At 40.0% G+C, this 24,004-nt stretch overlaps 1 protein-coding gene across 5 annotated transcripts in view; it reads left to right on the top strand.

Annotated features, from left to right (window-relative positions):
• Nucleotides 1-24,004, top strand: part of LOC408801 (protein split ends) — a 313,466-nt gene that overhangs the window by 84,235 nt on the left and 205,227 nt on the right. Inside the window, exon 1 of one of the 5 annotated variants that reach the window (XM_026440434.1) lies at nucleotides 2,651-2,666. The exons of the other annotated variants lie outside the window; for them this stretch is intronic. The gene's annotated coding sequence lies outside the window, so the exon portion shown is untranslated. Of the gene's footprint in view, nucleotides 1-2,650; nucleotides 2,667-24,004 lie in introns of those variants that run through there. 5 annotated transcript variants of the gene reach the window in all.

Here is a 24,004-nt window from a genome sequence, read left to right as displayed (position 1 = left end):
AAAAAAGTATATCGAATTCTTCATCATGGAAAAAACCATTCCGCATTATTATTACTTGAAGGTATACAAAAATATTCGAACCAGATTCAGATTCGTTTCACGGCCCTCTCTCCCCCTCAAAAAAAGAAAAAAGAAAAAAGTAAAGGTTGGGATACACTGCATTAAATCCTTGAGAGGATTAATACTCGATACGGAATGAATGCTCGCGTTCGCGGCTTGTTTCCTTTCAAGGGAGAGGACGCGAGAGACGACTCATCAATTTCCAAACGCAATGAATCCGATTTGCATTCCATTTCCATTCCGAAGCGCGGGTCGTTAGCTCGCTGAAAACCGCCACCGGAATCCTTCCGAGTCTCTCCTCTCCAATGGACGAAAATTACTCTCTCTCTCTCTCTCTCTCTCTCTCTCTCTCTCCCATGCAATTTTCTCCCGAGTCTTCTCTCGTCGAGGAAGGAACCGCTCGTACGGATATCGCATGCTCGACACGAGATGCGCGCAGGGTGCATCGGATACCTAAATGATGACTTATGACTCCTAATTTGCACCATTCGGGCCACCGTTCGCCTTTATCGTAAATCAGCGGCCGTGACCGCGTCGAGCGTGTCTCTTTCTCTCTCTCTCTCTTCCTCTCTCCAGGCTTCCCTCCACTCGCGAGGATTTCGTCACGATTTGAATATCGTCGAGGCGGTCGCCTTGGAGCCGGTTCGCTCCTCTCTTCTCTCCTCTCTCGTTGCCCTTTTCGGGACATGGTCGATACGACGGCATTATCATAATAACTGGTAGCCTAATAAAGCGGTGGAGAATCTGATCGAGCCTGGTCCACCATTGGCTCACACATTATTACACACGGCTTCACTTTTAACCGCTTCCATCGGAATTCGATCGAATTGAGTTATTGCGCGTTATTTCTTTTCTTTCTTCCTTTTTTCCCTCTCCCTCCTCCCCGATAATTAAAGGAGGAATATATTCGAAATGTTATATTTATTTTTTCACTCGTTGCGAGATCGAGGAGGATTATAAGTTGATTTGGAATTTTTAATGAGAAAATTTTTTCGAAATTGAGCGGCGGGATGATGGAGGGAGAGACATTTCACGAGACTTGAAATTTTTCTTTAAACGAAACTCCTTTTTCTTTACGAAACTTTAAAAAAAGCGATGAATTTTGTACAAGAAGGTATAAAAGCCTCGTAAAGTATGCAAAGATGATCGTGAACCACTTTATCGCGGTTATTTCTCTGATTCTTTATTCGCTTTGGCGAATAAGAATAAATCCTTCCTTTCCTTCTTTTAAAATTTCTCCAACTTCAATTTTTCTCTACAGCGAAAAAGCGAGCACGAAAAATTCGAGATCACTTTCTTTTCTTCGTGCTTTTTTTTTTCTTCAAAGCGGGTCGATTCTCCTCCCTCCTCCCACATTTCGAAAATCGAGCGGGGAAAAAGATCGGGGCCGGCCTCGAGAATGAGTTCCACTGCGATACCGAAAACGGTACACGCGGCGCGGAACGCGCTTAAAGGCGTTCACGAGCGTTTCGTGTCTTCGTAAAACGGAGAGAGTCGACACAGAAAACCAGTAGAGCTGGGAACTGGTTTTCTGGCGGACGATCAACGCCCAGGGCTTGTCACGATGCCGGGATGCCGGTGTTGAACGAAGCTCACACGCGAGCCCCGTGCTTCTTTTATAAACGTTGGTCGCCTGATCGGCCGTGCATACCACCCGGGAAAAGATGAGCGTTCGTTGATTGCCGCCGCGCCTGGAGATGGGGACAACTGGGGAGGAGAGGGGCCAGATCGACCGATTACGAGTAAATGAAATATTTTTCAAATATTTTCGAGTTCCAGCCCAGAGATATGCTCCCTTGGATATAATTTGCAGTCAATTACCGAAGAGAAAACTTGGAACGGGCCAAGATAAGATTTATACTTGTAGCAATTTATTTTCTCGGATTCATTTTTTCCTTTCTTTCTTTTCGTTTTCTTCTTTTGCAATCGAAATGGACGAACGAGCAGACCATTTCCTTCGCGCGATAACGCTTGCGTCACGAAACTTATACCACGGTGGACGTTGAATATCGTGGGTACAGAGGGTCGATAGGTTTCGTTTCAGATAGAACATTGGACATCCATTTACTCGAATCGATTTGAACTAGAAGTGAGAGCATCTGATAATTTGCCTCTTCTTGTAGAAAATTGTTTAAAATATTGGAACGGGATAAGATTTACGCTCGTTGAATTTCAATTTTTTTTTTATTTTATTCAAACGATTAGAAGATTCGATTAATTATTAATTTTTAATGGCGTTATATAAGGGGGAATTTAAAGTGATTTTTCGAGTGGATTTTTTGTTTTGAGCACATATTGTTTGGTAATTGAGTCGTATATATTTCAAATGTAATTTGTTTAATGAGACGGTAGTGTTTTGCTAATTCGAAATATGTTACTCGAAATACCTACAAATTACGAGTTTGAAACATTTGCCACGTTAAAATATTTAAATAAGCGAGATAAAATTATCTATGTCAGAAACTGTTTGATTTTTAATGGATATATCGTGGCACGTGTTATGCACTTGATTCCTGTAAATTTAACATATGCTCTTAATTGCTTGCAGGTGAGGAGATTAATACAGACGTTTAAATAACATCTATCTTCGCTGATCATCAATTACCGTGAGTTAATTCAATTACCCTTATCGCTAACGATTAAGCATCTAACATCGTGAACGTTTAATCGTAAATTTTTATTATTTAAAATTATGTCGGATAAATTGATCTAATTAACGATAGAACGAGAACCTATTAACGTTCATATCGATATAAAAATTATCTATTTTTAACATTCATAAATACAACAACTTCTATTTAGAAATTTAAACGTTTCCAAAACTCTTAACCTTTTCGACGCGACGTTCGCCTGTGGAATATGCCACAGTCGTCTGAAGTCGACGATCGCTCGTGCGTGTTCGGTGATCATCGGCTAAAGTCGACGATCGCTCGTGCGTGTTCGGTGGCTGTCGGGCAAAGTCGACGAACAAATAAAATAAGAAAATCGATTACTCTCAAAACCCATATACTCCCAAAAACCAATATTAAAAATTTAACCTTATATTTTTTTAATAAATATTTTCGAAATAAAAATATTTCTCAAAAGCGCGTTTTCTTATCTTTTCAACCATGGAAAGACTCATCCGAAGCGAAAAGTTTATATAATCGGGAAAAATCATCTCTTTTCGGCGCAAGAAAAGTTGGGTGAGAGCGTGTCTTAATATCGGAAATTACCCGCAACTCTCGTTAAGAAGGTCCCGAAGCTAGGTTGGTCTCGACCCGGCCGAGAACTTGGTAATTAAAATAGTATCGCGTTAGCCCGCCAAGTTTCGTATTTGCATGCGCGTGTTCCAAGGGGTCTGTGAAATCTAGTTACGGGTGGAGAGAGTATCCTCGTCTGGAACGGGGAGGGCGGGTCGAGGTTGGTAAACGTCGGCCGGGCAAAGTTTTCGGCGTCGAAAACTCGACGCAAGAAAGCTTGATGGCCGAAAGCGGCACGGCGTCGTGGAAAAGCCGAGTTTCCCGGTTATACGGGGACACGGGGGACATTTACCGGCCCGTGGAGCCCACTTTTCGCACCCTCGCTCGTTCCCGCGTATAATTGCCCCATTTAGCACCCGCTTTATCCTGTTTTCCTTTCGGTTACATGCGAAACGATCCGCGGACCCGACCGACAATTCTGTTCATTAACGAGCTTCCTTAATTGTTTCGCCGTATCCCTCTCTCGACCTTCGTCAACGATAATGAAGAAAAACGTCGAAAGGACGTTGGAAACAGTCGCGAATTTATATACGGACCACGTTTCTCTTTTTTTTTTCGTTTTGTTTTTAAATCGCGTAAGATTATTCATCAAGATTTTCATCTTTCCTCGAATTGGGGGAAAAAAATCAAAGAGATGGAAAAATAGATGGCAAGTGTATTTCTTTCTTAAATTACGCAATTAATTTTGAAAATCGTTAATTTTAGATAAAGGAAAAAAGTTATCGTCGTATTTTATTTTTAAATTACGTACGCGGAATTTAATTCGCTTTAATTAATGTGGGATCGCGTTAATGTGGAAAAATTTTATATCTAAATGTTGCGAAGAGATTCATATGTATCTAATAATATGTATACAATTCTTTTTTTCATATGTAAAAAACTGACAAATCTTATCAAGTGCACACAAGTTATTCGCAAAAGTAAATTTTACATTAAATTATACACTGTGCTCAAAGTATAAAATCTTGTACAGTAAAGAGGAAAAATAAATTATAACGAAGAATAGTGGAAATTAATGAATTTCTTTTTTAAGTAACATAATTTTCTAGATGCATCTTCTACGAAATACAATTTTTTTTTTTTTTTTATGTAAATTATCGTGAGAACACTTACGCGAACGCTAATTTCTACTTTATTGAAAAATTGTATATCTGTAATGATTCTATTATGATAAATAGTAATTGAAATTAGCAACGATAAATAGTCGGATATACGAAGAGCAATGTTTTCACGATCAAGAATTTGAAATTACACATCTTTCAGAATAAAATTTCAATTTATTAAAGAAACGAAAGCTCGATGCAATTTATATAGCAGAAGTTTTCTCTATCCACGTATTATACATTGTATTAAATTATTACAAATGCGGCTATCAAACCGTCTGCGGATCGTTTCGCAGTTTATTTCTAGCACCATTGCAACTATTAACGTATAACGTTTACTCCATTTATTCCGCGTTATCGTCATTTACAAGGTTAAATTATCCATCGCGTAACCCCCTCCCCCCGTTTAAAAACATTCTATCCCAGATTTCCAACTATTTTCCGTCCAATTTCGTTAAACGTAACACGCTTAAATTATTTGAACAGCTTTCATTACAAGTTCTTGTTTTCAAAACAAACACACGTGATTACGAGCGACTAACGATCGCGCATACTAACGACGCACAACTGAATTAATCGAAGATAATTAAATGGTGGAAAGAAGGCCGTGGCAAAAGTTCCGCTAATGGAAACTGAAAGCGCCACTGATTACTTCTCCATCCTGTTAATGGAAAAATAATGTCGATTTCGTATGGACGATTTCTTATACCAAGTCGATTATCAATTACCTTATTACAATTTCCAAATGAGAAAAAAAAAGAAAGAGATGCTCGTCGCAAAGTATCGATTTACTTGTCCACTCGGTGAGAAATAACGTCGATTTTAAGTTATCGATTATTTCATTTTAATTTATAAAAGAAGAAGAAGAAGAGAGAAAACGCTACTTGATTACTCGTCCATCCGATTTTTACTACGCTTCTTTTTTATTCTATTATTTTATTTTATTTTCGAAAGGAAGAAAAAGAAATTGAAGGAAACAAGGTGTGGTGGTCGCAATTTGTCGAGCAACCCTTAATTAACAGATCTTATTATTACTTCGTTCGAAACTTGGTTTATTGGCCCGTGTCGTAAAACTTTTTTACGAACCAGAAGATCCATTTCCCCTTCCCTCGATCTACATCCGCCGCGAATATTCGACGCCCGGGATCCAGCTGGCCTGCGCGTCGAATCGTCGATACGGATCGAGCTCGGCATTCGACCCGTTAACGGTGTCGAACAGCCATCGAACAACGCGTGAGCGATGTTCGTGGCACGGTTAGGGCCGACCACCCATTCGAGCACCGTAATAATCCGACCCGATAATAATTAATCTGGCAGCGAGACAGTAACCGTGCCAGGAGACGGCGTGTATATATACCTATATCGATGTATACACCGATTGCTCGCAGGACGTAATAATCTGCGGCGAATTAATTGTCCCCGATTCTAACAAGCTCTCCTCTCTCGCTTGTTGCACACGTGAATATCCCATTGTGCGATGGTATTCGCGTGTAATTTGTTCGACGGTACGATCTACGGATTCAAAGTGTATCGATTCTTAATGACGAGGAATCAAGCACATGTATCGCATTTGAATATAAATAAGAATGAAATTTTTTTGGAAACTCGCTTGCCCGATGAATGAAATCTCTTCGATTCTTGCGTATTCTGTAATTAAATTATATATACTCGAAATACAAAATTGGTTTTAAAAATTACGAGGAATTGGAAATACTGGAGTGTCATTGGATAATTGGAACAAAATGAAAGATTCTTACCTTCAATTAATCGATTGCAACGCGGTTATTCCTCTCCATTTTATTGCTCGATTGCAGGAATAAACTCGTCATTACCTTTTCCTTCCGCCTCATCGATTTCCGTCCGCTCCTCGGAATTATTCGTTTTTCATTCGCAAGCTCGTAAGCTTCTTCCCTAATGGAAGGATTAATAAATCGACAAATTGCTATATTCCGCGTAATCGGTGGCGACGTCGTTACGACGAGAAAACAGCTCTCGAGCAGCAGCAGCAGCAGCAGCAGGTGCGTGCCATCCTCTTTTCTTTCTTCCTTTCCCTCTTTCTTTTTTCCTTTCTTTCCCCCGCCTCAGATTCCTCTCGGCTCGAGGAATCCGCAGGAAACGGGCGGCAGAAAAACGGCAGGGATCGAGAGCAAAGGAGGATCGTTCCTTTCGAAGCGATCGATCCTAGCAACATCCGGCCCGACCATAAAATCTGTGCGCACCGATTACCTGAAACGTTTACCCATAACGAGGTGACAAATTACCATAGGATTCTCGCGATACGAGTGAAATTCATCGAGGGGGAAATAAATAAATGAAGTTAAATTTTATGATCGTCGAAAGAATCCTCTATCTTTTCTTCATAGCCGTGGAAAAATTGATTTTTAAACGAAAATGACGAAAATATCGGATTGATTTCCTCTCTTTCTTTCCTCGTGCTGGAAACATTTTCAAATCGAAAGTTATGTAGCAAGGCAGAAAGGAAAAATTCGATTATGGAATAATTGCGCTTCCCCTCGCAATAATTTTAAAAAATAAAAGATTTCTATCCTCCCCTTTTTAAGTAACCGCGGAAAAAAGTGGAAACAATCTGTCGAATCTTTCATCTCGATCAAATGAATACATATCTTTTCTCGATCTCTCGACGGGAACATTTCCAAATCCGAAAGGGTGTCGTAACAGAGTGGAAGGAAAAGAAAGGGTGGACGAGGAGAACGAGTCGAAAGAAAGGAGGAGGAAAGAAGAGGGGGAAGAAAAGAAACGCACATCTGCCCGAGTCGTTCTCATAATAGCCACGGGTGTGATTACGTGCAATTACCGCGAGAGGCTGGCTCAAAGATCGATGAACGCCGTTTGATGGAAGAGGAAGAGGATGCAGGTGGAACGAAGGGGAGAGCCGTCCTGTCCTGCGCGAGAGGAGAGAGAGAAAGAGCGAGAGGCGGTCGAAAGGTGGATATTTACGCGGCGCAAGAGTGGCCATGCCTTAAAGACCATGACGGTTGGAAACATTTCAAGCCCATTGACCTTAATAACAGGTCTATGGTTGCCGCTGCTCCGGCTACCTTCCTTGCCCGCGTTACCAGCCACCCTTTTGTTTTCCCTCCGAGGAGGCGTCTCCTCGCTTCCTCCGGTCTTCGCTCGTCTTTCGAACCCCCGTCCTCGAGGGTGCCTGCGTCGGTATTTAAAATTAAAATATATGGTTGTGCAACCCTCGAGGGTGAATTTCGAGGGTGCACGATGGGGCGAGGGACTCGTGATCTTTCTGTGTTTGAAGATCGTTAGTTCCTTTCGTTTCTCTTCCTTCTTTCTTTCTTTCTTTCCTTCTCTCTCTCTCCTCCCCTTGAACGAGGGTTGAGATGATTTTGTTTGTTGTCAGTCGTCGATTAGAAAGTTTTTCTTGCTTGATTCGAAATGATCGAGAAAGAGAAAGGCTGGTGGGGTCCTCTCTTGATCGGATTAGAAAGACTGGCCTACTTGGCAACGCGTGAAACGTTCGCTTAAAATAAAATCCCGACTGATATTGCACGTGTCATCGATAAACTTGAAAAAAAAAAAAAGAATGTTTCTTGTTCTTCATCGAGGACCGTGTAAAAAATCTCGCCTCGAAATACAACGAAATACGCGATAAACGCGGGATCCGTGAACCTTGATCCCCCTCCCCACGATCTTGCAACATTTTTCTTCGTCATTGAGATAATAGCACCGGTTTCGTGAATGGAGAATTTCCACAGAGACCCCTACCGATATTTTTTTCCCCTCCTCCTGCTCCTCTGAATTCCGGTCGAACCGACCGGAAATGTGGTAAAAATCGTTTATTAATAGCGATAAAGAATCGAGGCATGGACGGAGCATCGATACAACCGGAGTACTACTACGGCCTCGGTTAATTAAATATCCAGGTAATATCTAAGTGGTTACTCGATGCACGAGTTCGAGAGGAATCGAGTAGGGGAAGAGAGAGATAGAGAGGGAGGGAGGGAGAGAGAGAAGTTTATTTATGCCGTTTGATCGCATTATACCGAACGATTATTTTTACGTTTGTTTTCCGGTTCGAGAGGAGGTATTCGAGAGGGCATTAAAATGGCTACCAGTTCTTCCTCCTCGAGTGGCCTCTCGAGCGGAGGGGAACATCTGTCGTGGTGGGTTCTTTTGCCCTCCCTCCCTCCCTCTCTCCCTCCCTCCTTATAACATGTCTCGAATCACGCGGCTCGGTGTGACAAGCCGTAGGATCGAAGGGCACGAAAAGGGATTGAGGTTTCCCCATCGTTCACCAGAGAAGATTAAAGTCTTCTCCTTCTTCTTCTCGTTCGTCTTACATCTCCTCCTTCCCCAAAGCATCTTTTTCCTCGCCCCTATCTTGAAAAATTCAGTCCCCGAACATCGACCAGGATTCTCGCGCGTTTTTCGATGCTGTTGGGGGATCTCTCTCTCTCTCTCTCTCTCTCTTCCCCTTGGCCTGTTTTCGAGGGAAAAGCCGCTTTTGTCGACAAGATTGACTCGTTTATAAATAATGGATTTCGATACCGCTCCCACTTACTTTTATCGGACCCCCGTCAAAATTCGTGTTTCGTTCGTTGGTCGGATCCGAAGCCGGCGAAATTGGATAATTTTGAATACATGAATGTAACGCTTAAATTGACGCGTTTACTCCTGTTATTCCGCGTATGTTTTAACTTAAGTTTTATTTTCGAAATTGCGGTTAGAAACAAAGATCCCGTTCTCATTTAAATTATTTTAAACAAATGCATGCGAGTTTCGTAGCCCGATGTAATTAAATTACTCATCATCAGTAGAGAGATTTCGTTTCAAAAATTTATCTTTTTCTATCGAACACCGCAAAGATTCGAAACAATCAGAAACAATCAGCCCATCCTTATTCCCATTTCTCTATCCTCCCCATCGTTACCGATGGAACGATCTTCCCTTTGATCCCGATTCAATCAAGAAACACCTTCTGCTCTCCAAGATTCCTCCCCCACCACCCTTAATATTAATCCCTCCAATCAGAAAAACCTCTCTCTCTCTCTCTCTTTCCTTCTCTCTCCCTGGAGGAATCATTCGATATTCCACCGATCAAATCTGTCCCGCTCCGTGTTATCCAAATCGCATTTGCCTCGTTAAATCTGTGTGTGTGTATGTGCGAAAAAGAGAGAGAGAGACTTGCTATAGTCCTCGTCCCCGATCGTTTATCTCCTAATTCGTCGGTAGCGATGGAAACCAGTTAGGTGGAAGGCAGAAAAAAAAGAAAAGGTGACGAGACGCCGGCCCAGGGAATCGAGAAGCTTCTGATTTGCTTCTCTCTCGATCGATCATCTAATACCTTGATAGGAGATCAACGGCGTAATGGTCGAGACAGGGCGATAAGGATTTCGCCCTCCAACTGTTTCGACACGCGTTTACCGATCTTTCCCCCTCCCTTGTTTTCTTCTTCTTCTTTTCTTTTCTTTTCTTTTTTGCGTTGTTGAGGTTGGAATCGAGGACACGGAGGTCGTCGGGACAGGGGCTAATCCCATTGTAGGGGAGGGGTATAATTGGATCGGTTCACTCTCTTCCCTGTCCACTTCATTCGTCCCCTTCCTTAGGTAGGTAACGCGAGGAACGATCCAGTCTCGGATAGAGACTCGCCTTTCGACGGAACCGCTTACCTCTTCGACTAATCCTCCGTCGTGTCCCTCGTAATTTCGTTTTAGACCACCTTTCAGGACCGTGTCCACCACCGTGCCCCGATTCTCTCCATCTAGATTGTCCTTGAGAAATCAATCTTTTCACCAGGATACGATGGGCACACTGCCAATCGGTTATTTGCTTTGAATGGAAGTATTTTGCAAGATGTTATGAAGATAATTCGTCAATACGAGCATCTTCTGTATTTGTATTTGTTCGGCAAATTTTGGAAATTTTTCTCTTTTCATAGTTCATATTCAGTTTCATATTGGAAACTTGCAGGAGAGCAACAGCCGAAAAATGCTCCCCCCCTGCAAATAACTCGGCACCTAATTTACGAAAGTGACAACCGCTTTAACGGGGGATGAAATTATCGAGCATCGTGGCGCGGTTTCGAGTGTCATTCGCGGATAATTTAATAATAAATATCGCGTGACGTAACTCGCACCGGTGACCCATCGTATGTATATAATATATATATATATAATATATATATTGGAAACTTTGGTCGAGTACAGGTTGAAACAAACCGTGTTATCAAAATAAAAGGATGATCGATGACCATAGACGTAATACCGTTGAAAGATAGTATTGAACATTAATTATCCATTACGGGCATTAGTGCTTCAACCAGAATGGATATTCCGTTATTAATCTTGTTAATCGATACGGCCATCCCTCGTCATCCGCGTAATTCATAAACTAAATCTGGTTTAATGAACGGTAACAGTTTGACATTTTATACGCGTAATAAGACGCGTACCCGATACGATAAAGTATTTGCACTTTGTTATCTTACAATTTACTTAACTCGATCGATCCCCGCAATTACACGCTATTACAAAATTTAAAACTTATTTATAGAAGAAGCATTTATAACATGACAAACATTATAATACATTCGTTATCTCACGATTCACTTACAATCCATTTGTGGATCGTATAATTTATTCTTACACGCTATTAACGCGAAATTATTAAACATACTTGTACAAGAAAAAGCATTTAAACTAATAAGAACTGTAATTTCGTTCGATATTTCGAAAAAAAAATATATTTTATACACGTTGCGCGTCATTGAACGTTAAGTTTCAGGAGGAAAAATAAGATTTTCATCGACTTCGATAACATTCAATTCGTGTTTTATATATATGTAAGAGAGGATGTACAGTTTAAATCGTAAACACCGTTAGATAAGTTATTCTGTTTGCTCTCTGACCCGAATGCTTGATCACGGTCTCGTTACGCGGCTACTGTCGTCATAAAAGCGAAACGAATCTAATCCAATGTCGCAATAAATTGTTAGTTAACTGTTACACGATCTAACCCGAGCCGCGGTAAATTCTCCGCGAAATTATCGGCGGTCATTCATTCACGTTCCCCGCGAGAAAATCAAACAAACTGGATTCGAACATTCGTTTGTTAACTGGACAATCGCCGAGTCGATGAACCGTAACGATCAATTATAACAAGTATGCGATTACGCACGCCCACGCATTCCTCCTCCTCCTCCTCCTCCTCCTCCTCCTCCTCGAGATCCATTTCCACCGATAATATTTTCTTTTCTTTCCTTTTCTTTTTCTTTTTCCTTCCTAGATGCCTCTGCCTCGCGTCGATTGATTTCCGATTTATATCGCGGGAAATTTATAACCAAAGATATAAATATCTTGTTGTTATCAATTTTTCTCGGACAGCTAAGAAAACCTTTGCTTTCCTCGTCTAACGATAATCTATATATATATAACGCGACACACATTTTTTTACAGCGATTTCTTTAAAACTGAATGAAGATTAAATTGCCCCCTTCCCTCGAGATAAATTCGATAAATTCTTGTTTCTCGTTAGATAACGAAAATGTGTGTTGTTATTAGTAACAAACTCTATTTCCATATCTCGAAAGGGAGGAAAAAAATTTACATGCGTAAATTCACTCGGCAACCATTAACTCCAATTACATAACTCGGTGTCGTTTGGGAAGCTCGACGAGCTCGAAAATTGTCGAAAAACAATGAACAAGCTCTTGAAACACAACTTCTTCCTCCCTCCCTCCCTCCCTCCCTCGCATGCGACGACCTAATAACATTAGCATAGATAACAAAGGTCTCGTTAACGACGTTATCAAATTCCCGTTCCCACTTCCACGTATTTATCTTCAAAGTGAAAATCTACATATGTAATCCACGGGCGCATCCCCCTCCCCCCCATCCATTCCAATTATACATCCCCGTGTTGGTTGAAAACAACTTGAGCGGCGGTGTTGCACCCGTCGAGCGATGGATAACGATCGAAAAAGAGAAGAAAATAAAAATAATAAAAATAAAAATTTAGGAAGGAAGGATCTCTCCGCGTGTTGCAAAATGGCGCGGATCGCGAAATTAAAGGGTCGTCGTGCAACGAATCGGAAAAAAGGAAAAGGAAAGAGAGAGGAAACATCGTGGAAGGAGATCGTAAAATTAGAGGGTTGTTGCGCGGCGTGAAGGGTGCAACGAACGATGACGCAGTACGACGCAACGCGGCGTATTATCGCGGACGTCATTGTAAATCTCTGGGCGAAAACGTCTCTCCTCCATGCGTGCGAAGAAGCTGAGTGCTTAGGCATTGTGGCGACATGCAAGGAAAAACGGCTCTTAAGGTATCTTTTACTTTAGTGGAAGATGACTACTCGGTTTGGGCTAAGCATCCTCATTAGATAATTCTTCCATGGCCCATCAATTATGCCGGCCACCATGGGCGGTCCAACCGGATCCTGTTGGATTAACTGTGCGGAGAGCGAATCGAGGAATTGTCAGGATTGGGTTAGTTGGTAAATAACAGGTGACGGTTGTTACCTGTTTTCATTGAGAACTATGATCGATCAAGGAGTGGATTTCTTCGTTGGATTGATTCGTTGATTCGGTTTTTTAAATTGAGGTGGAAATATATGAAATTTGAGAAGATTTTTTGGAAGATTTTTGGAAATATATTATTGGTTCAAGAATTTTTTTAATTCTGATTTTCAATCCAGAATTCGGGTGTGAAAATGGAGTAAAGTTATTGAGAATATTTTTTTCAAGTAGATATTAAGATAAGATTATAACTTCCGATGATAACTTTCACCCTCGAATGTATTCGTATAATTTTAGATTGGATCAAATTTTAAATTGGATCGAAAGTTGGATTAGTGTAAAAAATATATTTTTTCACGTGTTTACTCTGATAAAGATAATCCGTTTATAAGCTGATTCCTTATCTCAATTTATTCTGTTTTAACTATTGATTTTTCGAAATGATAATAAATCGACCGAATTATCTTTTCGAGAATTAATTATACAAATTGGATATTTAATTTTCAACTATCATCAGTTTACGCGAGAATATTTTTTATTTTTGCCCGAGGACAATGTGAGTTGTGAAAAAAAAGGAAATCGAGATGTGATTTCGTAACTAGTCGTTAGCATAAATCAGCATTTCTATATTGAACGCGATTTTTTTCTTTTTTTTAACCTAGAAAAGAAGACAGATAGTAAGTTCGACGTACTTTTCTTACTTATCAAGTTGTTAATCGAACGATCGAAGAGATAGAAAAATTGAACAATCGTTCCTCGCGTTGAATAGAATAGACTTAAAAACTAATTGTGCGCACAAGAATATAAAAATTTTCTCTTCGCGAAGCGAAACCTACTTTTACTTAACTTACGCCTTTAATCGAAGATTAAAACATTTGGTTATATATTCGCGAACAGAATGAACTTTACTTTCTCTGTTCCATACACGAGAAAGTAAAGTATCGTGACGAGCTATCATAATCTAACAATCGTGGAAACTTTTTATCGACTCGAATCGACGTGACAGTCTAATTTAACTATAGTTTAATGGCTCGGCGAGGTACGCGCCCGCCAACTTTCTAATTATACCCCGACGACAAAATTTCCAACCTACGCCGCGCCATTTAACGCGAGTTACCTTCAAATTTTCGCCAACAAATTCCCCCCCTAACGTAAATATAACGATAACTTTCCCGAAAAGCAGGAGAGGCGGTCATAAATGTATCGTAATTCGCAAAACACGATTATTTCAACCGTACCTCCGTAAATAAAACGCGAGATGTAATTTTCCTATTAAAGAAATTTCTCCTCTCGAGCGGTTCGATGCTCGATTCCGTTGAGCATCGATGAAATGACGTCTCGACTTACGCAAGACGGGATATTCCAGAAAAACTGGTTCGATTAATAACTCTTAAAATTAAGCGAATTTTTAACGATTTTTTTTTAAAGTCTCGTTCACTCTCTTTTCTTTTTCTTCCTTTCTTTGAAGATCGATGCGTTTACTTTTTCCCTATTATTAAAATATTAAATATATGTCTCTTGAAATTTTTAAAAATTTTTCTTTCTTTCAAAAGTGAAAGTGGAATATTTTTTTTCATGTATGACGTTCTTTCTTTTTTTTATCCTTTATACGTGAAACAATAGACATGCTTGAAGTTCTATCTAATTAATATCTGTTACAAAATTTCGACTCCTATCTTTTTTAAAAATTATATCAATATTTTCTCACAAGAATAATACACATCAGCTCAGACAAAATTTCTATCCGTTTTAGGATCAAACGAACCAAACGAAACACCTTGTACACCGTACGAATATATAATAAAGAATATTTCGTCGTTGAATATTTATCGAGTAGGCGAGAGAAAGAGAGAAAAGAAAAAAATCGTAAATATTTTATTTGGAGGAGAATACCTAGCGGGTGCGGAGGGATTTTTCAGGGAAGGTTCGTAGCCCGTTTTAAACGGGCGATTACAATGTCTTCGTACGGGCCGGGCCTCGGCCGTATTTTATCGGCCAAGGAGGGGGTCGGAACGTCGATCGATCCAAATAATATCCGATTATCATACCGATGCCGATCGAGAGGATGGACGTTAGCTCGATTGGCCGCGGGCGTTTACGTATAAATTATTCGTCACCGCCGTAATTATTTCCATGGACGGGCGTGCGTGCGTGCGTGCGTGCGTGCGTGCGTGTCGCTTCTACGAAACTTGATTTGAATATTTCGAAAGCGGCCTTTCGTTTTAGACGGCGGACACGTGGTTATTAAAGTTATACGTTCGTCCGTGTTGCTTGATATCGGGTGAAAAAAGAAGGAAAGAAGAAGAAGAAGAGAGGGGAGGGAGAAAAAAAAATAGAGGGAACGTAAGGGGAATAAATTACGGTGGCGAGGATCTTCGGTGGCGGCATGTAAAGAATGTTAATTGTTCCGATTGATCGCGCGCGATTCTTTCACAATCAGAAGAAAACTGGCCACGTCACCGCCGGTTTCACCCGATTCGACGGTAATGGACTGACAATGAGCGATGGACTGCTCGACGTAATAAATTTACGGTGGCAAGTTTGACGAAATCTGGCCGCCGTTTATATCTTTTCGTTCAAGCATTCCATTTTGCCGGCGAGCAAACTCTCTCGATTCACGACGAAATATCTTAAACGAAAAATTTGTCGATCATCATCCGTTGAGAACGTGTACAAATTTTCAAAGTTTCCTATCTTGAATGTAAATAAATAAAATGAGAAGAAATAAAAATAAAATGTTACAATCACCGCAGGAGGTTGTTGCAACGAAATAACCGTAGCCGTTAATCGACTGGTAAATTTCTATTTGCGCGTGAACTGGGACGGGATGATTATCGGTTACGGTACGAAACGAGAGGGAAATCGAAATTGGCGAATTTTCATATTTCTGGATCGGGTTGACCGGATTGAAACCGAACAAGCGCTCTCCCGCTTGATACACGCGACACAGTTAAAATCGCATTATGCTAATTTTCATTTTACATTCTGGTAATTAATTAAACATTCGCGCGGATACGAAATACCGTGGATATATATTCTCGCTCCGTCTTTTTCCACCGGCGAGATCTCGTCGCGCACGATAAAATCGACCACGATGTTCCTCTCTCTTTCTCTCTCTCTCTCTTACGCATACACACACACACGCACGCATACACTCTATCTATCGTTGCATCGTGAACGCTCCGTAATTAATGAAACTGTATCCGCGCGCTCGTTGTAATAATATCATTGCGAAATAGACAGGCGAGCGTCAGAGATGTTTCGAATATTTGCCGCGTTTGTTCGACGTATCGCTCTTGGTTTTTACGAGACCGGTTTATTAACTTTGCCGCATTTTTTTTTCCTTTCTCTCTCTCTTTTTTTTTTTTTTACGCGTTTTCGACGCGCTTCGACTGCTTCCCAGGCGAGGTGTACGACCGAGGAAAAGTTCGAAAGTTCGATAGAAGGGAATACGTTTCGAGAAAGTTTTTCTATCTTTTGGAAAATTTTCGCGCTAGAAGAGGATTCGCTAATGATTCGTGGCGATTCGTGTTGATTGTTAACAATCAACAATCAACATCATTTGTGAATTTATTACCAATGACGCTTAATAAATGAAACGGTTAATAAAACTAAACTGAATCTATTACGCTTCAACTGCACGCTTCATGCAAATCGAACGTTAAACGATCACTTTGCTCAATTTCTCTCTCTCTCTTTCTCTCTCTTTTCTTACTTTAATTTATTTACTTCGAAACTTTTTGTCAATGTATTACACATGCAAATCAGTGTTCGTTCTTCAACCGAGGTTAAATATCGTTCGACGCGGATTGAAATTAATTTATCGACAGATCCCGTTCGTGAAAAAAAAAAAAAAAGGAATGGACGATTGATTTAATCGGGAGTGATATAATCGAGATACGGATGCGTTATATAAAATTTTTTCCAGACGTTGAAACAAGACGCGGTGAAATTAATCAATCACGTGTTCAATGTGTAAACAGAGAGTTATAATAATTCGATATCTCTGCGGTTCGACTCTTGGCCCCGTTTTCGATTTCGATTTTGGATTGATTTACGTATCGATTTTATTCTATCCGGCTGTTCCGTTCCATCCGAGAGATTATTTACAGAGGTATACGTAATTATTGCCCGTCCTCGTTCGAGAAACGAACGCGAGGATAAAATCGAGGGACGGGGGTTAGGGCGAAAATTGGATATATCAGTCTCAGAGATGCGTATCGTCGCTCGCGAGGACGGTCGTTTGTATTAATTAGCCGAGTATTTGCTCGATTTCTCAACTCGGCTGTGATTGCCGCTAAATGAAGCGTGTTAAGCCGGCTCGACCAGCTGAAGTAACAAAGTGTCCGTTATTCACGACTCTCTTCTAATTTATATCGGGCTGGCCGTCAACAACTTTTCTTGAAAAAGTGCAATAATACGTTTGCGAGGTAAATTTTTGCAAATATAAATTTATCGCCATCCCCGAGATTAAAAGTATGGTGATCTGATATATATATTTATAAAATGTACGTACGTGGATGGAGTAAATTTCGTTTACTCCATGATTTGTGATAAAGAAAAAAAAAAGAAATGATCAAGGCTTAAATCGAATAATGGAAGAATATCGGATCAAAGATCGAAAGGAATTCCTTTGTTCAATTATTTTACATACAGAGTCCGTTTATTCAAAAGCCGGATCTATTGCAGTGATATTATGCAGATGCGCAATTAATGTTGATTTCATTGATTCGGTAATTGCCTTACATGTATTTAATAATAATAATAATGGTAATGGGTTTCGAGCAAATGCCGCGGAGTGTACTAGTCATGAAATTCAAATTAATTGTTTAATTGATCATTACATAGATTAGGCCGTTATTCGAATAGAAGAAAACTTGTCCGTGATTTTTTCTCTTTCTCTCTTCCCTCGAATGATATTTTTTTCGATTAACGGACATCTTTTCTCTTCCCAAGAGAAAGGGATTATTAATAAATACGATAATTTCAAAAGAATCGATATTTTTGCGCAACGTTTGTATCTGAATCGTAATTACGAAGAAGGGGCTTGTTGCACATGCATTTCCTTATTTCGCAATCTCTGACCGATAAACGGCAAATAATTTTCAATCGGCATTCGAGCGTTAACATATCGTGCGCAATAGATCTTGCCAACGTTTCCTAGTATAGATATTAAATCTAATGAAATATCTCTGAAAGGATGAACCAGTGTTGATTAATTTTTAAACAAAAATCTCAACAATTTTTCAACAAATGAGGAAAAGAAAGAAAGAAAAATAAATTCCTCTCTCTGACCAATGCATATTTTAAAAGATTCGACTCGGTATCGAGTATTAATCTATACGCGCAGTTACGTGACACGCAAAGACCGATGCAATGTTATTATTACTGTTATTTGCTCGTCCGGTACGGTCTCGTAGCCCTGAAGGATTAAATTCAGGTTGCCTTCTGATTCACAAGGTCAGCCTCGTTCCCCGCTGTCACTCTGTTGTCCATTTATATCCGTCCAATCAAGCAGGGGTTCTCACCGTGTTCGTGAACGCACGGTGGAGCATAATACGTCTTAATCAAGTCAATCGACATCTGCGGTTTCGTTTATAAATAGTGTTCTCATCGAGGAGAGCGTTCGCGTGCTCTCGATATCGAGGCACGAAATTAAGCCGACTTACGCCACGCTTTCCGTCCATCAATCCTTTCCATCGATTTTCGATACACGACGGCGCCCAATGCCAGAGTTTTCGACGGAGGAATCGCGTCGAAACGCCATGCAATTTATTTACATTTGACACGTTCGCACGGAATGGACGAATTATTTATAAAATCTGATGAGATGTATAAGGAGATTGGAATATTCGATTATCCTCTTTTATCAATTGTTCTATAATATTTAGTGAATAGAGAATGTTCAACGATGGGGAAAATTCTCTTTTTCGAGTAGGATTTTTTTTAACAGGATTATATTAATCGTTCTCGATTCGATAAGAAATTTAAAAGCGAAACTTTTCATCCATTTTGTTCAATAACTATACTGCAATTATACTATTATGCTAATATATATATATATATATTATATTGTCGAGGTCTTTGGTAATGGCGGAAAATCGTAGGTAGAAACACGAGATTCTTCTCTCCTTGATGGGTTCGCAATACCTCGATATCAGCCACAGGAAACGTGTATCGTATTTTAGGTAGATTATATTTCTCGCGAGTGTATATCGTATCGATCGATGTCCTATATAATTTTCTAACGATTAAATTAAATAATGTATTCTAATTGTTTATATCAAATCATCGTATTCCTTCACAAATTTCGAACATTCTTGATTTTCCACCTTTCGAATTCTCAATTCTTTTTCGAAACTCTCTTATTTAAAATCTCTTATTCGTACGCTTGTTCAATTTCGAAAGATATTTCATTATCAACGACTTAAACTCGAGAGTGATAAAATGAGAAATCGAACTCTTGAACTCTTGAAAGAGAATAATATTAACAATATACACTCTGTATCGCTTGTTACCATAGAATACGAGGAGATTTAATTACGAAATGTGTAAAGGTTAGAGTGTGGTAGTAATATCGATATTATTAGACGGGATAGGATAATTGACGATTCGGTTGTGCAGTTAGTTAGATCGAAGCAATTATTTTGCCTCGTGCGTGTGACGGGAAAATAATATTTTTCTCGCTTATATCCACGGGCTAAATCGATGAGTTTGAAGCGTGTAAACAACTTGTTATTGATAATTTGTATCTATCGCGATTCCTCGCCGTCCTTTATTAACCGCGAACGTTATTTTTCGATCGAGTTTATTTGACCCGAAGCAAGGTGATCCCGTATCGCGGAATTAATCGAGTTTCTCCCACAATTTGATCGCCGTTTAATCGAACGATTACACACAGGCCATTGTGAGAAAGGAATCCGAGTTTTCGTGGTGTCATTGCGAATCGATAATTTGTTGCAATTTTTATACGATATTTTAATTTTCGATTTTATCTTTAAGCAAGTAAATAAATCAGTTATCGTTCAGATAGAAGAAAAAATAAAGAGAAATGACTATCTGTATTCGTATATTCTGAAAAAAGAAATTTTTTAAACAAGGAAATAAATTAATCTTACGGAATATTTTCATATAATTTCCACCAACTTTCTCGTTTCTCGAATTTACGTCGAATCGTTTTTAAACTTCCATTAAATCCATCAGTTTGCTTCCCGCAAACTCTTGTTGCATTCCGTATGCGAGGATCGAAATTCGCCCGCTCGAACGTTTAAATTTCAAGATGGAACAAAGGATCGATTTTGAACGAAACGTTGTATCATGGAACGCGAAATCGTCAACACGGGGCCAGATGATGAAATTTCACCGAGGACAAAAGTGGCTTTCGAGTCGCTCGACCGATCTCGAGATATCTCTTCTACCCTGCATTTCTCTTTTATCGGATGGAGAGCCGATAGAGTTGGACCGATTGCTCGATCGCGAAGGCGGTTCCTCGCCAAAACTCGGAATGTCCCTTTCCCCCCTCTCGCCCCTGCAAACTTGGCCAACTTTCATCCTTCTCTTCCCTCTCCCCGCTGATAGAATTTCACGATATTTCCACCAACTTTCCCGGTGTTTACCGCGGAATTTGCGAAGCGAAGATCGTGGAAACTGTTTGGAAGTGGCCCTCGATCTCTCCCTTGGCAACCAGAAACATCGTCACGGGGGGGGGAAGGGCGACGAAAATTTTGTCGCTCGTAAATTCGAGTACGTCCACGTTGTACATCTCTTGTTCCCTCGAAAGGATCGGTTCGGAAACAGTTTGAATTGTTTTGGACTTCTGTGTATATACTTTCGTATATTGTAGATATGGATCGATACTTTTTTAATTAAGAAGTCCTATTCATAATGGAAGAGGAATTCTTGTTACGTTAAGTTTCATTGATTCATGAGAGAAGAAAAGATTGTTATCGTTGTATTCAAATTCATCTGTAATGAAATATTATCGATCCCTATAGTCGAACACACATTTTTCCAAAATTCCAATAATTAACACAAGCCAAAGATAGATTTCTTCTTATCACAAATTCACCTGAAATCTCAAAAAACTCTTCTACCGGTACGATATAAGAAAAAAATCAACAACAACAACAACAATATCTCTAAAATTCGAGGAAGCTTCTTGCTTTCCCCGAAAAAACGTTCACGAATCTCGAAGCCCGCGAAATCGGAAACGAATGGTCGCAAAGAAGGATCGGCTGGACGAAACGGAGGGCGAGGAATCGAAGGATTTGGATCGAAGCCAGAAAGCGATACCTGGAAATCTGTCGGACAACTCGATTTCGTCGCGGGTTGAACCACGGCCGGAGAAACTTGTTTACCGGCCTGATAATGGTATTCCGCCGGGTGCACCTACGGTTCTCGTGTTCCTCCGCCGCTGTTAATGGACTTACGACGAATCGCCTGGATTTACACCGGATTACAAACGCGTTTACGACTAATCTCTCCGTGTGTGACCAATCCTCGTCCTCCCCCTCCCTCCGGAGGGATATCTCCGTCTATTTATCTTTCTCCAGTTCTCGCGGTTCTCTCCTCTCCTCTCCTCTCGCGCGAGCCCGCCAATTCCCGCCAAGATTAGTGGTTCTAGGACGTGTTGTCGATTGGAAATCCGCGATTCCGGTTCGCGGGGACCGGTTGCGGCAACGTTTATTCGATGTTAATTCGCTCATGGGATATCGTTCTCCAACGATTCGAAATTTCGAGGGGGAAAGCGTGCACCTGCTTTTTGGCCCTTTGGAACGGTGCGAGTGGTTTTTAAAATTCAACTTTTTGCGGACGAGGATCGGCACGATTTTGATTTGTCGAAATGGGAGTCGATTCTCGTGATACGAGAATATGAAAAAATAACTTTGATGAAATGTCAGTGGCCAACGATGGCGTTTGAAATTATAATACATAAAATGATGTATTATTTCTTTTTCGTGGATGGTAATGGCTTGGAGTATTTTTTAAATAATCAAAAGGAAAATTGGAAATTGATGGTTTCTTTAAAAAAAAGAAAGGGATTCGAAGAGATTTCTCAATTGTCGTGCAATTTCGAAATCATCGAAATATAATTTCCGCTTTCCCTAATTTTATTCCTCGGCTCCCCTCGGTTCCGTTCTCTAAATTCACCCCACCAAATATCCAAATATCCCCAATTACACAGTATTCACCGGCCCGTATTCGCAATTCGACCGTGTCCCAACCGCGAAGCGCTCACGGTTAAACAAGCGGCCATTTTCCACAAGCTTGGCCAGTGGTTCTCAATCCTGGTCCTCTCCCCTTTCATCAGCATCAACGATTCCGCGGAAAGGAAAAAGGGATTCGGCGTCTCGATTCGAGACGCTCGCCACGTGAAGTGCTGCGACAGAAGCCGGTAGTTCCAGCCGCGATCCGGCCAATTTGCTTGCATAATGCGACGCCCACGCGTCTCCCACGCGCGGTTGAGAACCTTCGTACGAGTTATACCGCCCGCTATTAGCGATCATTTGCGAGGACGACTGGGTGGAATACGATCGAACGCGATTATACGCGGAAATTGATGCGAGTGCATGAGAAAATTCCATCGTTTTTATAACAATGTCGTCCTCCTCCCTCGATTCGATCCTACAGGCCAGATTAATAATTTTCCCCCGTCGAATTGATCGACAATCGAACGATTGTGCGAGAAACAGGCAACCGAACTTGATTCTTCAACTTCTTACTTGGCTTCGGATGGGAAACAAAAGCGACTCTGTTGCCGCTCCTCTCTAGGTTACTACGTTTTAACGGGAGGATTATGGGAGTAGCGTCGAGTATCTCGAAGCGTAGGATTAGGAGGAGGAGATAATTTAATCCTTCGCTCGGGTTGGGATTTCGTTTTCGATCACGAGAGAGAGAGAGAGAGAGAGAGAGAGAGAGAGAGGTTGTGATTGATCCGTGCAACACTTTTTCATTTCGTGGAAATGGAGAATCGTTTCGTTGTGTTTTTATTCTCGAACGAAATTTCTTTTTTTTTTGTTGTTGTTAGCAGACTGAGAGAATAAAATTTTGATTTCGTTCGATTATCGGAAGAGAGAGAGTCGTAAGGATCGATCGAAATGGAGAAATTAATTTTTACTTTCGTGAACGAAGATTATGGAGAATCGTTTCGAACAGCTTTAAATAGCAGTTTGATCGAACGTTTTCATATCTCGTTACATATTTGATTGTTTCGATTGTTGTTTCATGCACGTGAAATTGAAATGATATTTTATCTTCGAATCGCACGATATCATTGCACGATAATGATAACGACGGAAAAGCGAATTAAAAGCATTAAATTAAAGGAATATATTAACGAATCAAAAGAGGCAAGTAGGTTAACCCGAGAAAGAAAAGATATTTCTGCATGGTTTTTTTTCCCCTCCTCGTTTTTAATGAATTTTTAATAACTCGTCGGTAAAATATGCGATTTACGCGAAATAATAAGTGTTATGTTAATTATGTGCACATATATATGATAAATGATTTTTTTTCCTTTTCTTTTTTTAGCTGTTATTATTGTGAAGAGTACGTAAAAAACGAGAGAGTCGGAGGAATATTCCGAATTATCATTATTAAATATTTTTTGCACAATTTTTTTCCTGCGTTTTTTTTCTTTTTTTTTTACATTTCAACATGCGAAGAGAAAAAGTAAATTATAACATTTCGTATGTGTTTCTAGAAGTCATGCGTATATCTCTCTTTGTATACGTGTGCGTGCGCGCGTGTGTGTGTATTTAATTAGCAAGTATTCGTTTTAAATTATATGTCGGAATTGCTAATAATGACGTTGTAATTATCTTTCCTATTCGACTTTGATATGTAGATACGTACGTACGACGTTAATATTGAATTAATACACGGTTAAGATTATGCTCGTATGTATAATTCCTTTTACAAAAAAGAAAAAAAAGAAGAAAAAAAAAAGAAGTAGAAAATTATCTCCAATTACATATTTCATTTATAACGATAGAAAACGCTGGCATATTTTATTTCTCGAAACGGAAAAAAAAAAAAACGTTAAATGATCAAATATATTTGTAGAAAACATCGTTTCGAAATTTTAGAATATTTTAAATATTTATCGTTTTCG

The sequence above is a fragment of the Apis mellifera genome, linkage group LG4 (genome assembly GCF_003254395.2).
Source record: "Apis mellifera strain DH4 linkage group LG4, Amel_HAv3.1, whole genome shotgun sequence".
Taxonomy (NCBI): Eukaryota; Metazoa; Arthropoda; class Insecta; order Hymenoptera; family Apidae; genus Apis; species Apis mellifera.
Note: the sequence above shows the minus strand (reverse complement) of the source record. Positions and strands in the feature narration are given on the sequence as shown.